Raw genomic sequence first — 17649 nt, forward strand, 5'->3', positions numbered from 1 at the left:
CAAAACCAAAATAGATCTTTCACTATGTACAAGGAATGACATCCAAAGGCATAAAATTATTATTTCATAAGACACTGGATTTATATATATATATATATATATATATATGTATTTTAGTTTCTATTACTGATATGTTTTATATTTGCATTTTTGCATAGTAGGAATTTTCAATCATACTTTATAGGGTCATGTATTTAGTGGGGTGCCTTTGGGACTGCAATAAGCTACAGATTATAAAATTTGGAAGCACTGGAATCCTCTGTATATGATTGACATGAAAAGACTTGAGTTGCTTTATTTTAATAGTATTTTTAGAATACTAAGACTATACATTTTTAAACTGTCTTTTCTGCTACCCTGCAAGATACTCATGATTTGTTTTTGTTTTGCAGCAGAGCCATCTTTAGCTCTTAAAATAACTAATGCAAATGTAAGGAATACCAATAGTAGTCTACTTCCAGGGGAAAACAAAATAAAACAAAGGAAAAACAAACAAACAAAAAAATCTCCCTGGTGGAAGGTTCTTTTCTCATTATTTTTAAGTGGATAATTGTTTCCTTATCTGAATACCACAATTCTTTTTCCTTTTGTGATTCCCTTGCTTGTTTTTTTTTTTTTTTTTTTTTTTTTCTACAAACCGTTAATTAAAGAGAAACTTTGTTCACCTACTTATCCTCTGTAGGATACAGTGAGTCATTTGGTTAAATGTGTATTTTGTACAATATGAGTACTTAACTCCACTCACTTGTTTGGTGTGGGTGTAACACATGTTTGGACCTTGCGTAGGTCATTCTTGCACTCCATGGGGCACAATGTTGGTTTATCAAATGGAAGAAAGACAGTGTTTGTATGGGAAGCTCTCAGCTGCCTGTTTGCACCCACCATGCCCACTGCTGTGATAGCTACTAATTCAGTGGTATTCCTCCTCCATCACTTCTGTCAACCCCATGAGGTGGCTCTTTGTTTTAGCCTCATCTTCATTTAAAATGTTTTTCCACTCTGCCATTTATTTCTCAAATAGCACAGGGAACACTGAATGTAAAGAAAAATGTGCTGCTAATATGAATCTCTGCAGTGAAGAGTCGTAGATAGCTATGTTAAAATTTCAGTCTAGGTAAGCAAACCTGTTTTGTAGTATAGTTTGTCATCCTCTGAAATGTCAATAGAAGCAACTCTTGTGACAGAGAACCATTGCAGAGATCTTCTGAAAACCTAGTTGCTTCACCTGAGGGTCTTTCTGGATGTTGAGAAGACTTTTTTTTGTTCTTAATGTAGTATTTTTTTATACTGGCTTCATAGTTGGTGCTAAGCATTTGAAACTAAAACCCATGTATTTTCACACCTAGCCATCTGATACCTGTTCTGCAGGAGACCTCAAAGCTGGTTGTTCATGAAGCCTCTGGAGTATAATTCTGTGCAAATATCCCCCTTCTCTCTGTATTAGTAAATATGGTGGTTTCAAAAGTCCAGCACTGATTTAAAAGAAAAATAATGTTTTGTAGGTAACAAATCTATCTTAAAGAGTGTGTGACTAACAGACTTAGTGGGAAAACAATAACTTAAAGCCATTTATATTTTGCGCTTAATCATTTAGAGCTGATATTTCTGAAGCAGGCTGACACACTTTGAACTAACTTTCAGTTTACTTCTTTTAGTTCATATAATGAGTCTCTTCTGCTAAGAAAGACTCTACAAAATTAACGTAAATATCAGACCGTTTTAGTATTCACTGTGCAGTACCCCTAAACACCCTGTCTACATTCTTCAGTCTAAATTGGTCTCCTGGGATACATTTTTCTTTAGCAATCTTCTCAGACTTCAGTGGGACTCCTTGGTGTAGTAAGCATTACACCTGGGAGTAAACATTTCCAAAACACTGGTCTTGGATTAAAATGCTTACAAAGAAGTACAAACAGGAGAGAAGTACACAGGAGAGAAGGATGAGAGAAAGCATACCCTCCTTTTCAAATTATATTTTATTGATTTAGCTCAGTATACATTTATAAACATTAAATAGTAGTGTAAGAGATAAATATCCTAACAGAAAGCTATGTCTTGGAGTTTGCTGTTTTATTACTTAATGTAATTCACAGAGCAATGCCTTTTGGAATTTCAGCCCTATGTTTTACAACCCACCAAGTCACATTACAGAAAGATACCACCTTAACTCATTGTAGATTTCCCAATTGTTCACATTGTTGAAATAAAGAATCTGTTACTTTAATCTTACTTCACAATAATTTTAAACAGTTTTTGAAATATCTCCTACTGGCTTTCCTAGTCATTGCATGATGAAATGTAATAAATTTTATATTTCCTTTATGCTAGAAAGAAAATCACACTTTAGTCTATTTGTCAGGCAGTAACAGATACTGCTGCAATAAATTTGTGTGGGAAGACAGTATAGTGGAGAGAATGTGAACTTTGCTCACCACCACATATTCAGCTTCCTCTTTGGTGAAGTCTTTCCAAGCTAACCACAAATGTGTTGCAACTAAAACTGCTCTATTTACCACAAAAACTAAACAAGTGAGAACAACTATGCAGAGCCAAAGAGGAGAGAAGAATTAAAGTTTCAGTGGAGTCTTCAGAGAACAGCTGAATTAATCTCAGAAGTGCTTACGTGTTAAAGTTGAGAGAAAAAAAAAAAACAAAAAAAAAACAGACACTGGACTTCACTGTCAGACGGAGAACTTTCAGGTGTAAACAAAGCAAAACTTCAAACCACAGTGAAGAACTTAATGTCCAAGGACAAAAATGGTGAGAATGGATGCATGATGTCATTGCCAAGTAAGACAAGAGTATTGTACCACTGCAGAACTGTTAAAAAATACCCATTTGGAAAAAAGACTTGGAAGTTTTAAAATCTGACTTCATGTAAATCCACTGTCAGTTTGTAAATCAACAAGAAAATGATGGCAATGCTGCAAAGAGCTTTTGTCAGTGTGGGATGCAAGTTGAGCTCATGCAATTTTAAGTCCATGGCAAATTATGTAAAACAAAAAAAGAATCTACCTCAGAGTAGATACTCAGCAACCTTTCCATATTCAGTGCAATTTATTACCACTGCTGTTCAGTATGAAAAACTCGACTCATTATTGTATCCCAGTAAGCTGTAGCTTCATAAAAAGGCTATAAGTTCAAGGCACTCCTCTTTCAAATGTATAGCACCTCATTTTGTTTCAGGTATTGCCAAAGGACACAGTGAATTAGACCAGTCTGAATGTTGACTTAGGATGGTTGTGCAGCAAAAATTAGGGATTTTTTTTTTTTTTGCAATTGTTATGTAGCTTAACTAGAAAAAAGATGTTGAATAGAAGTATACAAGTTGTTTCATATACCAAAAGCCATATTGCTTTGAAATTTTGAAATCACCATCAAGTCTAAAAATAAGCACATTATTTATTCATAGAATTTACTTCATTAACACAATCTGTTGTCTTTTTTACAAAGATGAAAGACTATTTGTTCATCAAATGTGATCATAAAAGTAACTTTCAAATTCTCATCAATTGCTAGCGATTGTTCTCTAACGTCTACTATCACCATCTGACTGTAGCGTGATGAGGGGAAATACCAAGCATCTTTTAAGCGGTGATGGTTAAGTCATACAGGAGCGTAGGTCTTCTCTTGAGAGAAGCATATACCCTGGTACTATTGTGTATTACTTTGATCAACCTAAACTAGAGAAAACAATGACCTGCAGTCTTTCATCCAACTACTATTAAATTTACTTTCACCCTTTGCACACTCCTATCCCATTTTATGGAAGACAATGGTGGAGGAACACAAATACAAGATAAATCGATAATGACTCGATTTAGGATGAAATTAGGATGTTAGTCCTTCTTATTTGCATGAAAATCAATCAGGCATGCAAGACGTAACATTAATGAAACACGAGACGGTAAGTAACAGTGTCACTCTAATTTATTGTGCTTCCCTTTGTCCCCACTCTCTGATTTTATACTCTGTCAAGCAAAAAGAGCCAGTCAGAGTGGTCTTTGTCTGCAATGACTGCCTTGTGCTGTGGCACTAATGCAGTGTCAGAGATGATACTCTTCTGTATGATCATGGTTCAAACCCAAGTCAACCAACCATGTGCATATCAAAACCTATGCTATTCTCTGTTGCTTCATTAGCACAGAAAATACAGGGGTCTCTTCTTCATTGCTTTCTTACCGTAACAGCCTGTCATTTTGACATAATCTAAAGAAGATAGTGATTCAGGCATATGTAGTTTAAAACATACGCAGTTCAAAAAAGAAGTAAATCATTAAGAAAAATGTATTGAAAATGTATTTTTTTTCCTAATGATAATTTCACTGTAATATCTCTGGTCCTGGTAATCTGATTGTTTCTATCACCATGGATTTTTAAAGGAAAAAAGTTATAGCAGCTTGAATTTTAAAATAATCAATGGATGGAGTTATTTTGCAGTCTTAACATCAGCATCTTCTTTTTGACATACTGTTTAAGTATTCCTTAGCACCAGTTATCAAATGCTGATGGATTGCTTCGTACTTGCCCTGAGCAGTGTTTGTGCTGCCCTGTGTGGTTTGGAAGCATCTAGTGGACTGGTACAAATAAAAGAAAGCTAGCATAGTTGCATGTCTCCATCGAAAGGTCACTGAAAAGTCTTTTGTAATAAAAGAGGGAGAAATCAGATAGTTTAGAGGCACGGCCCATCAGCAGGAATGTGTTTTTTTATAACTTGTAGGGACTTTGCAAAGATGGCAGCACAGGATGGTTACGTTACTCTACTGGAACTGCTTTAAAGTGATCAATATATGAACACTGTTCCCTCTACTAATGCAAGGAAAATTCTTGCTATTAATAATAATAATAAAAAAAAAGATTTATGTGATGGCAGTGGTTTCAAATGATAGCTCTCAGGCAACCCTGTAGGAATAAAATGCTGCAGTGTTTGATGAGAAAGTTCAGTATTGATTCAGGCTGATAAAATATTTTTCTTTATCTTTTGAGAGGCCTTACTACATAGATGCTATGAATAAAAGTTTGGCATTTCTAACATGTTGAGAGTCCCAATATATACAATTCTTTTTTTGTTATGAAAACTCTGTTCTGTCTGTCTCATTTGCTGTTTGACAATGTATGTGAACAGAGAAACAGTGAAGTATAAATCTCTGTTTTTCTGAGTCTCAGGCTACTGAATAGGTATCATTGTATCCATGCCTCTTGAGAATAAACTGCTGCAAAAACTTACTGGAGCGTTTTTTTGGTGTGCAGCCTCCTACTGACAGCTGCAGAGAGAAATGTCTTCTGGCCTTCTTTATCCCTTCCTCTCGCTGTGTGCTTTTCCTATCAACTACCCCATAAATATTTTCATGTAGCTGGCACAGCTTAAATGTCCCACGCCTTGCTCAGGACCTCGTCAGAAATGAGATGCCTAATTGTAATCTGCTCTAAGAAAGAAGCAGCTTCAAGAAGTCTTGAAGAGAGCTGGAGGCCGGGTCTGAAAACCCAACTTTTTCCTTAATTTGAGAACCTCACAGTCCTGACAGTTCTCTGATTTCATTCATATGCCTAATGCTTCATAAGCAATTTGTATTTTTTCATTCTAGTGCTAAAACTCATTCTTTGTCTTCAACAGCTTGTATTTGTGTTTATCCCTGATCCACGCTATCATTTGCCTTGCTATCTAGAAAGTCTTCCTCAGAAGAGTGTCTTCATTCTGCACATCTCGGGCCTGGTCTCATTACTTGACATATCACTGATGTGCTAAAGTGCTTCTAATTTCCAGATTTGGCTTAAGAGTTCTGTGAGAGTTTTGTTGTCATTTCACCATGATAAGTGAAGCTCTCTGTGCTAGGCTTTAAAATTACACAGGGTGATACTTTTCAGATCAGAACAAATTCATTTTTCTTTTTGCTAAATTTGTACAGATAAAAGCTGCCTTTGTAAGGAGGGAAGAGAGGAACACATATTCGGTGTTCATTTTTATGCTTTTTTATTTGCCATTTAGGATATTTGTTTGGAGTATTTCAAAATAAAACTAAAACATTGTTTTCTTACTATAAGTAGGCTGGGTAGAATAGGTATATGAGGGATTATAGTTTCCAAATTAAGTGTATAAAAGGTGCTGACATCAGTGTGGTCTGGAATTGTGCATGACGTGTGCATTTTGGATTTGAATGCAGAACAAGTTAGCAAAAAAAGACCCTAAATGTATTGATATTTGAAAACAGTCTGTTTTACAGAGACTGTTTAAAAAAGGTCTGTTTTGTCTGTGACACGAAAGATTCGCAGAAAAATCAACAATTTTTTTTTTTTTTTTGTAGCACATCTATCACATTGCTAGGTAATATTAGTTTCATCGTAGAGGTCTTTAATGCTATGGAGCACTAGTAATTTATTTATTTTTTTAAATTATTATTATTAAAAGGAAAGAATAGACTTGCCTATGTTATACAATCTGGCTTTAAATTTCTCCTGCAATTAATGCCTAATCCAAAACACCAAAGCACATTATCAATTTTATACTTAACTGGAGCATTTTTTCAACAGGCCTATTCAACTACTTAAAATTAAGCACATGCTTAAGTGCATTGTTGAACCAGGGCCAGACATGTTATGACGAAGCAAAAAGCCACAGAAAACTTCTAACAGATAATATTTGTATTTCTCAGATTAAAACGTTCGTTTCGAGACAAGAAAGAGCTTAAATATCAGTTAGCTTCAGGCACAGGTGAAACAGGCAGCTGCTTAGGGCACGGCTGTTGAAAAATGCAGCCTGCTTGCCTTTCCTAGGATGGGGGGGATAAGACTGACTCTTCCAGCAGCATCTGCAGCTTGATCAGCAATTCCACACAGTGCTGTGAGTGGGAGGTCAGGCTGCCAGGGGATGTGGAAGCTGTCTGGGATGATGAGGACCGTGGTTCCTGATGCCCTCATACAGAGGGTGCTTACCAGACCTGGGAAAACAGAAAAAGGGGCAAAACAAGCAGCAAGAGCTCGCTCGCAGTCCAGTGTCCCCATCTGCTCAGAGAACGTCTTTTTCTCTTTTCCAAGAGAAAGACAAAAACTAACTCTTCCATTTAACACTTCTCCCTGATTTTTTTTTTTTTTTTGCTCACGTGCTAAATTTTGCCTGGCTAACAATCTATGGCCTTTGAAGTAGGTGCTGTTTCATTATTGGTTTTGCTGCTATGAGTTGGGTGGGTTAAAATCACTGCTGTTAGGCCAGAGCCTTGCAGGTGGTTTGAGAAAATCAGTTGTTGAAGATGGCCAGAAATTTCAAGGAGAGGAGATGTTTGGGGTCAGGAAGAAATATGGGCTGGATGATCTGCGTGAAGTGCTTATTGATGCAGGGAAGGTGGGATATCAGACAACAGCAATGCACATTGTGTGGTGGTTGAGGCTGCTTGAGATCAAGTCTATATGGTTGAGATCAAGTCTATTGACTGCCATGAATCACAGAATCACAGAATCATTAAGGTTGGAAAAGACCTCCAAGATCATCTGATCCAACCATCACCCTATTACCCATGCCACCCACTAAACCATGTGCTTAAGCACCAAATCATGAAAAATCCAGCAAACTGTTGGCTGATGTGTGTAGCATGTTCACAGTGACTCTGGTAGAAATGAGAGCAACATCACGTTGAATAGGCATCACACTATCCAGCTCACTGTGCAGTGACACCGAGATTTCCTTTGCTGCCCCCATCTCACGGTGTATTCTGTTACCTGCAGCTGCGTTGGCTGCAGAGCCCAGCACCAGGTGTGTGCAGTACGAAGTCACCACACTGTGTCTGACAGATTGCACTGGCAGTCGTGGACACATCCACTCACAGAACACAAGTCCTGGGGAGGATGCACAGCTCACAACAGCTGCGCACGCAGAGACGTAAAGGCTTCCCAGATAATACTGCTATTGTTATAAAGTTTGTTATACTCAGAGAGAAATCCTCCATCTGGTAGATTTCTAGTGTAGAATATGTTTCTATACACCAGAGATCAAGTATCCTGCTAAGGAGGGAAGCTGTGTGGTTTGAGCCACACCATTGAGCTGTCAGATCTTCCACACGCAGGGCTTGCTGCAGCTCCTATGACCCTCAGAGGGTGCCTGGTGAGAGGTGAGAGGTGCTCTTGCTGTAAATCATCCAGCCAAGCTTTCGATGGCAGCAACTCGTAGGGTAAAATGTTGATCGGTGTGCAGTGCTGACAGCGTGTGAATGCTGCCAGGTACACCCCTGAGCAGGTGCTGGTTAGAAGGAGTGTGGATCACCACGTGAAACCTGGAGGTCATGTTGAACACACTCTAGTAATAGGGCAGGCTGGGTCAAAGACGACTATTCCTACATGAACAGATGACAGTTGCATTGCTCCTTTTCCTTCAGGTGACCTGGTGTATCTCCTTTTCATTCCGAAAATGAGCAAAGCACCTATATTGGGTACCAGTGGTCCCACAGGAACCTCCTTGTTTCAGAACTAAGTAGGTGTTGAAGTGCTTTGTAACATCAAGGAGCCCCAGCGAGGAGAGAGAAGAGGCCTTGTGTTGTACACACTGCAGCTGCTATGGAAACTACGAGGACACGCACCAAAATAGGAGGTGGGGAGGAGAAAAAAAGGCATGCAATTTTATTCTTAATATATAAATCGTAAGTTTGATTAGTGACCTTACCTTCTGTGTTTATTAAAATAACACGGAAGGCAAATGTAATTGTTTTGAAAATGCTAGAATATTCCTGTGTTATGTTGCATGCCTTATTCATGAGGTAAAGATGCTTATACCTACAATTATCTACTGAAAACAGTTGACCTCATGCTCATGCATCCTAAGCTATTTTGCAGATTGTTGCAGTTCCCTTTCAGTACAGCGTATGATGTCTAATGACTTGTTAACTTTTCACTTCTTGGACCTTGTTTAGCTGTAAAACCACAGTCCTGTTAATTACAAAGAATCTGGATCTGTGTTTTCTTTACTTTGCCTTGTAGGGGAAAAAAATGTTAGGGAGGGGAGTTTGTGTTTGGTTTGTTGGTTTTTTTTTTTCTTTTTCTTTTTTCTTTCATATAAAATGTTAGTGACCTATGGCAATTTCCAAAGTATTTCAGTATGTTCTCTGATGTTTAAATTGAACTTTACATCATTTGTTATAGTGACACCTGCTGCCCTTGTAACAGTTAAGTGTATGTCAGTACATAGAACCCACTTTTCATAAATTTATAACTTCACTGTAAAAGTTGTATTCTGTGCTGAAACTTGGCATGCAGGCTTTTTGACTAGGAACAAATTATTCTTTTAAAAATGTGGTGGGGAAAAGTTGGTCATTCATAAGAGCTTACCATGCAATAAAAGCAAGCAGATTTTACTGACATATTTATCTGTTTATGCTTCCGTAACTTGGAGTATGGGCAGAATGAAATAATGGATTTCTTCACTTTTTACATCTCTAAATCCAGATTCAAGCTGCTGCTTAGGTCACTGATGTAAGTGGATCTGATTTTCTTTTCCTAAACCTCCTGAATATTTCCCTCTGGCACGGAAGCTCACCGGACTGTGTGATTAAAGAGTGCACAGCCATTTTCAAGCAAGGAGCCCAGCTGGTTTTCAGCCAGATAACAGGCATTGCTGGAAAAAATCTTGTAAAATTCTTTTAAATCTGTCCCAGTTTCTAGGTCTTTTAGATCTATACTGCTTGAGGAGACAGCAGCAGGTGCTCTAGGTGCCACTGGGTTGGTTTTGCTGTGGCTATTTCGTGCAGCGCAGAAAACAGGAGGTGGATGTTATCCATGAAGGGAACATACTCATGTGAGCAGCCTGCTCAAGACTGCTCCTGCAGTCTCCACTTGGGCCAGCAAAGGATCAGTTGTGGGTAAATTCAGGAGCAAAACAGCTCAGATTGATTCTCAAGATTACCAGATCTGCGCCTCCATTCCTCACAGGAGTTGAGGTTCAGCAGAACACTCTCTTTGTAGTGTGCTGCGGGTACAGGCAAACCAAGCAAGATGTCTGTCTGCAAGTGCTCTGTCCTCTTCCTTGCTGAGATCTGTTCTTGTAACCTTTCCCAAAATATCACCATCACTGGTGGCTTTTGAAGCAGTCAGCCACTGAAATTGCTGTAATGCTCCTGTCAACGTTTAGCAAGCTAAACTAATGCTGTATTGAAACAGAAGGATATTTTGTGTCTAATTGGAAGTGCTTGTAGGATTTTTTATTTTTGCATTCTTTGCTTGTTATTTGAAGGAAAAGAAAAAACAACAATTTCTCACATAGAATATTTCCTGGTTTCATAAAACAAGCACATTACTGATACATATATTTGTTTTATGTAACATTATCATTTTCTTACATTGTCTGAATTTTTCAGCATGTTTACTGTAAATGTTATAACCATCTCAAGCATCTGTTTTGCGGAAATCCCATGCAAACCATTGTGGTGATACTTATCATCTTTGTAGTTATCTTCAACTATGAATAATAGTATAAATAAAAATTCTATGTGTTTTTTGTTTGTGTAGCCATGAGAATGCAGGAAATTTTTCCAAAGCCGCTTTGTCATAGTTTATGTAGTTCCTGCCAGGAACCAGAATCTGAAAAACTTTTAACACAATAAAATGCATGGAGGTCAATATTCAACCTAGAGTGTTGTATCGGTGTGTACAAATAAAGGCAGGCTGAACTTACATGATTAAGTTAGCAGGGTTAAGGTACAACAAAGTAGATTGTACACCTGAAAGGAACTGTTTTTATCTAGTGGATTACATCTCTTGCCTTTACATTTAATTGATTCACCTTAAATTTCCCTCGTGTCTGTCAGCAGGTTACGCTGAATTCATAACGACGCTATGTGGATTTTATGAGTAACCGTGGCAGCAAGGGGAGGCCTTTGAGAACTTAGTGAGATGTATTCTATCCCGCGAAGGAGACTGGCATTCAAGGTTATGAGCTGTAAAAGAGATTCGGATAGCATTATTGCAGATGCACGCCCGCTTGTACTCTCACTGGGTCTTGGGAGCTGAGAGGTGCTTCACTCGACAAGCGCACGGGTTGAAGATCACCTGCTCCTCCCTCTGGTTGACCAAAATTCCCTGGAGTTTGGCTGCCAAGGGCTGCTGCAGTCACAGGGCACTGGGAAGCCTTCTTGGGGACTGCAGGTGACCGCAGATCTCTAGAGGACATCTTACCTCTGCTTCTTGTCCTTGAATGTCAATGACATGCTATCGACGTGCAGCTTCATCTTCATTCATGGCAATTCAGTAACTAGCAACAGCACCGGCTTTGGGGACTGTTTATTCACAGTCTAGACATTTTATACGAGTTTAGGGCCCCCTTCTGTGTTTTATAAGGGAGGCAAACACAGCCTTTTTGGTCTGGTGGTGGCATGACGGGTGCGTTAGCTGTGTGCTGTTCTGCCTAAACAATCTCCAAAATAAGCAGTCTGCTGGCGTTTTATCTGAAACTATGGCTTAGCAAATATGGCACACGTATAGCAGCCACCACCTGTGGGAAGGAGTGGTGCCCATGACACACAGCCACGCGTGTGTCACTCAGTAAGTCAGCATCGCAAGGTGTAATTCACAAAACATCAGCTATCAGACAAAAGCATAGAATGGTTTTCTTACAGTCTTTAAAAAGATTAAGTACTGCTTTTTGTTCTTTGGTCTGAATTTTTGAAAGGGACAATAGTCCAGAAAAAGAGGGAATATGTTAAAATGTCTCATATCATGATCCATATTAAATATGATTGTTGTAAAAATAAATACAGATGGAAGTGAAGCTATTCCATCCAGCCTTCTTTGCAGTGAGACTTGCAGAAAGTTTGTCACAGTCGTTTCTGAGACAAAAGCCGGTAGCCTCGAAAAAAAATAAAATACCTTAGCTAACAGTGGGTCCATCCTGAAGTGAGCTGACTGTGCAAATCCCAACCAAAGAGAGTATGTAAACACAAATTTAACCTTCACATCGACTGCTATGGTAAGCGAGTTATTGGAGCAGGACCAAGTATGCAACATTTAGTAAGAAAAACCCCACCAATCTATTTAATGCCTGCTTTAACAAAATATCTGGGTCAGTTTCCTTCCTTTGCCTTCCCTCTGCTCATCAGCCCCGTGGGCATGTACTTTTTAGGGTGACCCCACAGGCTCTGAACTGTGAGACCCGGAGGGCACTGTGTGACAGTGGGTCCCTTGCTGAGAATGGATGTTGTGCTGTATTATCTGCAATAGCCACAGTTGGCAGTCTTCTTAATTACCCATGGTTTAAAGATGCTGAAGTGCACAGGTAGATTTTGCATTTCTTTCTGGAACTGAGCATTTGAAATGATACTCATTAAAGTCAAATCTATGAAATATTAAGAAGCACCAGTACAGATTTTTTAAAATATTTTAACTTTACTTTTTTTTTTTTTTTTGAATAATTAATACCTAAGCAGCCTAAACTTAACGAATATCATTTCCTTCAGTATTGAACAATTTCTTGCACCAAACATTGCTAGGCAGTCAATAATTCAGTGCGACAGTGTTTATACAGTAAAAATCAGTGTAAAATACATATGCAAAATTGCAAACTGAACTAAATTTCTGTTTATATTAAATATGTAAACAACAGATAGAGTTGTTTGAGTTATATTTTGTGTGTATAACACATACAATGCCTGCCCCAGCTCTTATGTGTACATAGGCTACACATAAATATTTCCCATTAATGTGTTCGGTTGGTAATGCTTTTTAGGAAATCAAGTGTCCATGACCAAGGACTACGTATAAAGCGTGTTGTTGAGAAATTTCTGTGACAATAGTAATGGAGCATGTTCCCCATTACAGATAAGAACACTTAATATTTATATAGTGCTTTCCATTTTAAAAGCATTTTAGAAACATCAGTTAGTGCAAGCCTATTAAGAGAAAAATAATCTGAGACACAGATTCCTACGAGTGAGAGAGACCTTGGAAGGCAGTAATGCCAAATGAGACTTAAAAGTAGTAACTGACAGCAAATTGCGCATGAATTTAGAATGCCGATTTGACAGCAATAAAGACCAGTTCAATTTTATTCTGAATAAGCAGAGGTCTCCTGTCACTCAGGATCCAGAGGTCTCGTTAGCAGAAAGATATTGACAGCTGGTGAGATGGGGAGAAGAACAGCACACTTGGGAAAGGTATTTGGAGATGGGATTTATAGGGAATGTTTTTAGGTTAAATATGTGCTGGATGGTTAGAGGACAACAAAGGAAACTTCTGATAATACTTGAAGAGTATCAACACAAAGCAGAGAATTTAATATGAGAAATGGGATTAAGAAAGATGGGTTGAAATGAAAAAAGAGCTTTTGAACAATATATTAAGAATTTGTCAGTCTTATCTGTTAGCTTGTGAAATAACATTCCCAGAGAGAGATGAAGCTGCTTCTCTTGCTTCATTTAGAACTGGGATGCAAAAATACGAGTAATGTGGATGAGTTCTTCTGTCGCAGGAAATAGATTCATCTGTCTGTTTGTTTGTGCTCACTGTCCTTTGTAAGGAACCACGGGTAAATAAATACCATGCATCTAATACTGTGTTCTGGAAAATCAGTGTAGACAGAGAAATGAATTAGCCTGGACATGCAAGAGAGTTGGTACAAGGACCAGATCTGTGTACAGTAATAGATGCAAAAACTAAAGTCTCTAGCAAAATCCTCCTTTATTTGTCAGGGGTTTTCTGGCTCCTTGTCATGCACCATGTTTTCTTAGGAATAGCTTACATGGATAAAAGGTGTGTTCTCCATTAGTGTTACCTCAAATTCTTTGCCCATGCTTCTTCCAATTACACTTTATTATTTTGAGCTGAGCTGAGCTGAACGTTGTGATAAGTTGAGATTTTGTTAAGGGTAGCAAGGCAACTAGTTCAAATGATGCTCATTTTTCTGAGTAGTATCCACATCTTCATTAGGAAGTAGTTTCTGCTGAAGTGAGTTAATGTAATTTAAAAACTCATCGTTGGTCTGTACAGTATTATAGTTCATATGCAGAAAGTATGAATATGTGCCTCCCCTAGTGTCTGATCCCACAGCTCTCAAGCAATGTTCATATGGAATGGACCAATTGTGAGCAAAGGACACAGTTTTCTGAAGCACTGAAAGCACTGGAGAACTTAAGTCTCATAGTTTAGGCTCATAGGAACCAAAGCTCTTCTACCTTTTAGTGAATCTGAAAGCATAGATAGGTGGTGTAGATAGGCTGATTTCGTAAGCATAACACGTGAACTGCTTTGTAAACCTACTTGAGATGTAGAGTAGGAAAGAACATAGGGACTTTCAGTAGAGCTTCTCCCTCCATCCTGGGCAGGTGGGAGCTTCAACTGGCTGAGCTATAATAAAGAGTAATACTGGCTCCCTCTTAGCAGCAGCACATAGACGAGTAGAGCTGTGGCATTTTTTCAGTTTGAAATGTAGCTTTCCATATCATGTATGCATCCTTTGTAAGATCAGTACAGCTAACTGTATATTATAAAAAGTCTGCTCTTATATTTTAGTTTGAGCAAATCTGAGTTTTTAGTCTATAAAGGGGTGTGTAAGTCTGCACAGCACTGGTAGCTGGCCAAAGATGGGAAGAGTGTTGTAGTCCTTATGTTCAGATCTCTGCGTGATTATTTTAAGCAGCTGGTCAGGTCTATATGGCTGGCATGCAGTGGAACAACCTTCCTTTTTCCCCTACAAGATCTTATAGAACTACGGTACTTTGGGATGTGTATCTGTTCACTCCATTTTGTTATTTTTATTTTATTTTATTTTATTTTATTTTATTTTATTTTATTTTATTTTATTTTATTTTATTTTATTTTATTTTATTTTATTTTATTTTATTTTATTTTATTTTATTTTATTTTATTTTATTTTATTTTATTTTATTTTTCCCCAATTCCTTTTATCTTCTCAAATTGTCATTTAAATCCATTGTACTCCCTGTTTGCCTGGACTGAATAGAAGTGTGTTTTCTGTGTGTTAGGGGGAGTTTCACCTTTTTTTAAATCTCACTGCAGTTTCCTGGTATCAGGAGCATTGCTCCCAGTAGAATTATGGTAGCCAGATTAAGACCAGCAATATGAGGTTCCTTGCAAAGTCCTTTCATGCTTTCTCAATGTGCAAGATGCTAGTGTGCAGAATTACAGAAAAAAAAAAAAAGCCAGTGAGGACTCAGGCAGCTTGAAGCAAATGCCCTCAGACATATTCTGTTCTGGTCTGCTCCAGAATGGGTCTTGTTTCACACCCTTCCCCAGCCATGGGGTAAGGACATTGCTTGGTGAGATACCCAGAGGAAGAACCTTGTCAGAATTCACAAGGGATGCCATTTTGCAATTGTAGTCTGGTGTTGCCTAAATTTCTCCCGGAGACTTAGCTGGAAAGCTACCAAAGAGTCTTTCCTTTCTGAAACTCCTTCTATGAAATTGTGGATGGTAGCAACAAGAAATTCAGTAAATTCATCTATTTAAATCTCACTTCTGCCAAGAGGACTGAAAGTTTGTGCCTAGTCTCTTTCCAGCAATTTTAACAGTGCCCATTCAGATTTACCAGCAAGAAGATGTAGAGTGGAAAAGAGTAATAAATACAAAGTGCTGTTTGTCCTGCTGCATACGCATTATACTATCTATACACATCCCCTAAACTGATTTATTACCTTCACATTTTGCTGTCTACATTCAACTTACGTCCTTATCTTCTGAATTAGTGGCTTTCTTTCAGCCCAAAATGTTATTTCTTCTCTAATGCATGTGACTCAATGCACAAGAAAATAAATTATAGTTTTTACATAACAGTGAATTCTTTACAACAATTTCATGGAATCATAGAATCATAGAATATCCTGAGTTGGAAGGGACCCTTAAGGATCATCAAGTCCAACTCCTGACACCGCACAGGTCCACCCAAAAGTTCAAACCATGTGACTAAGTGCACAGTCCAATCTCTTCTTAAATTCAGTTAGGAATTTGGTAATTCCTAACAGACTCTCTAGCAGTTTTCTTTCACTTAATCCTAAAATCCACTACAAATACTTTTAGTTACCTAGAAAAAATATGCTGTATGGTTGATTTTCAAATTATTCCAGTTTAAGTCTTCAGGGTCAAAAGTTAAATTTTCAAAACTTTTAATGCTTTTTCTAATACTCCTAAAAAAATGCTTTGTCTTATTACTTGGCTAATTTCCTTGAAACACTGAGCTGTAGAAGGAGGTTTTGTTTAAACAGCTCCAGACCATGCAAGTATTGTGTTAATGTGGATGATTTTAGGAGGAGTAAGCTGTGTTCCAGTAAAAATACAGCAATAAAATTTGCAACCTACGATTCTTCTTTGATCATTTAGATTCTTTGGGATTTGATTCCCAGCATTGCAAATTGGGTCAGTAATTGATAGTTCATTGTACTGCTGTATAATTCATGTTTTTTTGCAAAACCACAGCAAAAGCATGACTGCCTCCTGGCTAGGGTGAAAGGATCGATTAGGCAACTGGAACTTTGGATCACTGAACTGCTTCTTCATGCTGGGCTCTTACAGACTTGGCAGAGTCCAAAGGCAGAGGAGTTTGTAATCCTGGCTCAGCTGTTTGTGCATCAACAGTATGCGACTGTAGCATAGAGAACAGTATCAAGGGGGAGGACTAACAAAAGAGGTATGTGGGCCAAAAGTAGAAGTAGGGAAGGAGGATTCTGCGTTCCTAAGGGTTCTTATAAAATCAGTCAGGCAGTTTTTTCATGCTGGGTGCTGGAAAATTAGTGCTATTGCAGACTGACAGCGTTGGATTTCAACTGTACGTGGAGAGCAGAACACCTTAGTCCTTGGACCTGTGATGAAGAACCATAAATCTCTGGATGTGATACCTGCATCTCGCTGCCTGAGATGTTTGTAATCATCCAAGTGCTGTGTAGAAAATGTATGTAGGGAAGGGAAAATGGTGGTATTGTCTGTGAATCAGAGAGCCTAATTATTCTGTGATATGCGTCTCTAAAAATCAAGCCATAGGAAATGTAACTAGCATGGTATCTTTGCAGGAAATTAATGCCAACCAATCCAACTGAGTTTAAAATGTGATCTGTCTTCATTTCAATGATAATACCCTTAATCAAAAGCCTGCATTTCTTACAATGTCATCAGTGTGATGAGACACTATTTAGTAGTCTAAGGAAATAATTATGTCTTTAGAATGAGTTTTTCATATGGGAAATCTGCCACAGTCACATTAAAGTATTATTCTGGAGAGCTGTAAACCAAGAAATAGTTTATGGCTCAAATCAAATCTGGTAAACCCCAACCTGGAATTACTCACCATTAGCTGTGTTAGCAGATGTCATTTTCCAAAATCAATTTTGTCATTCTGGATTATTTTCTGTGCACTATTATGTCGCTAGTGTTTATCTTGACAGAATCCAAGATACAGTCCTCTCTGTTCTAAAATTAACCATTTGAGATTAAAAATAGCATGTAAGAATGAATTGGCATGGTAAACACATGCAAAGTTGTTTGTTTTTTTTTTTTTTTAATGTGTTGTTTGTTGAGGTAACTGTTGTTCTGTTGGAAATTTTCATTAACTTTAAAGCCATGGCTGTCCAGGCTGGAGGGCTTGCTCCAATTAGTATTTCTAAAATACTACTTTAATGTATGAATATGTAGAGAAAGGTATGTTGGATTGCTTGGTTTTATTAGCTTCTTCTA

General features: G+C 38.0%; 1 protein-coding gene across 2 annotated transcripts in view; it reads left to right on the top strand.

Moving 5' to 3' along the window:
• Nucleotides 1–17649, top strand: part of XRCC4 (X-ray repair cross complementing 4) — a 181441-nt gene that overhangs the window by 145647 nt on the left and 18145 nt on the right. The window lies entirely within an intron of this gene.

This window comes from Anas acuta, chromosome Z (assembly GCF_963932015.1).
Source record: "Anas acuta chromosome Z, bAnaAcu1.1, whole genome shotgun sequence".
In the NCBI taxonomy this organism is placed as follows: Eukaryota; Metazoa; Chordata; class Aves; order Anseriformes; family Anatidae; genus Anas; species Anas acuta.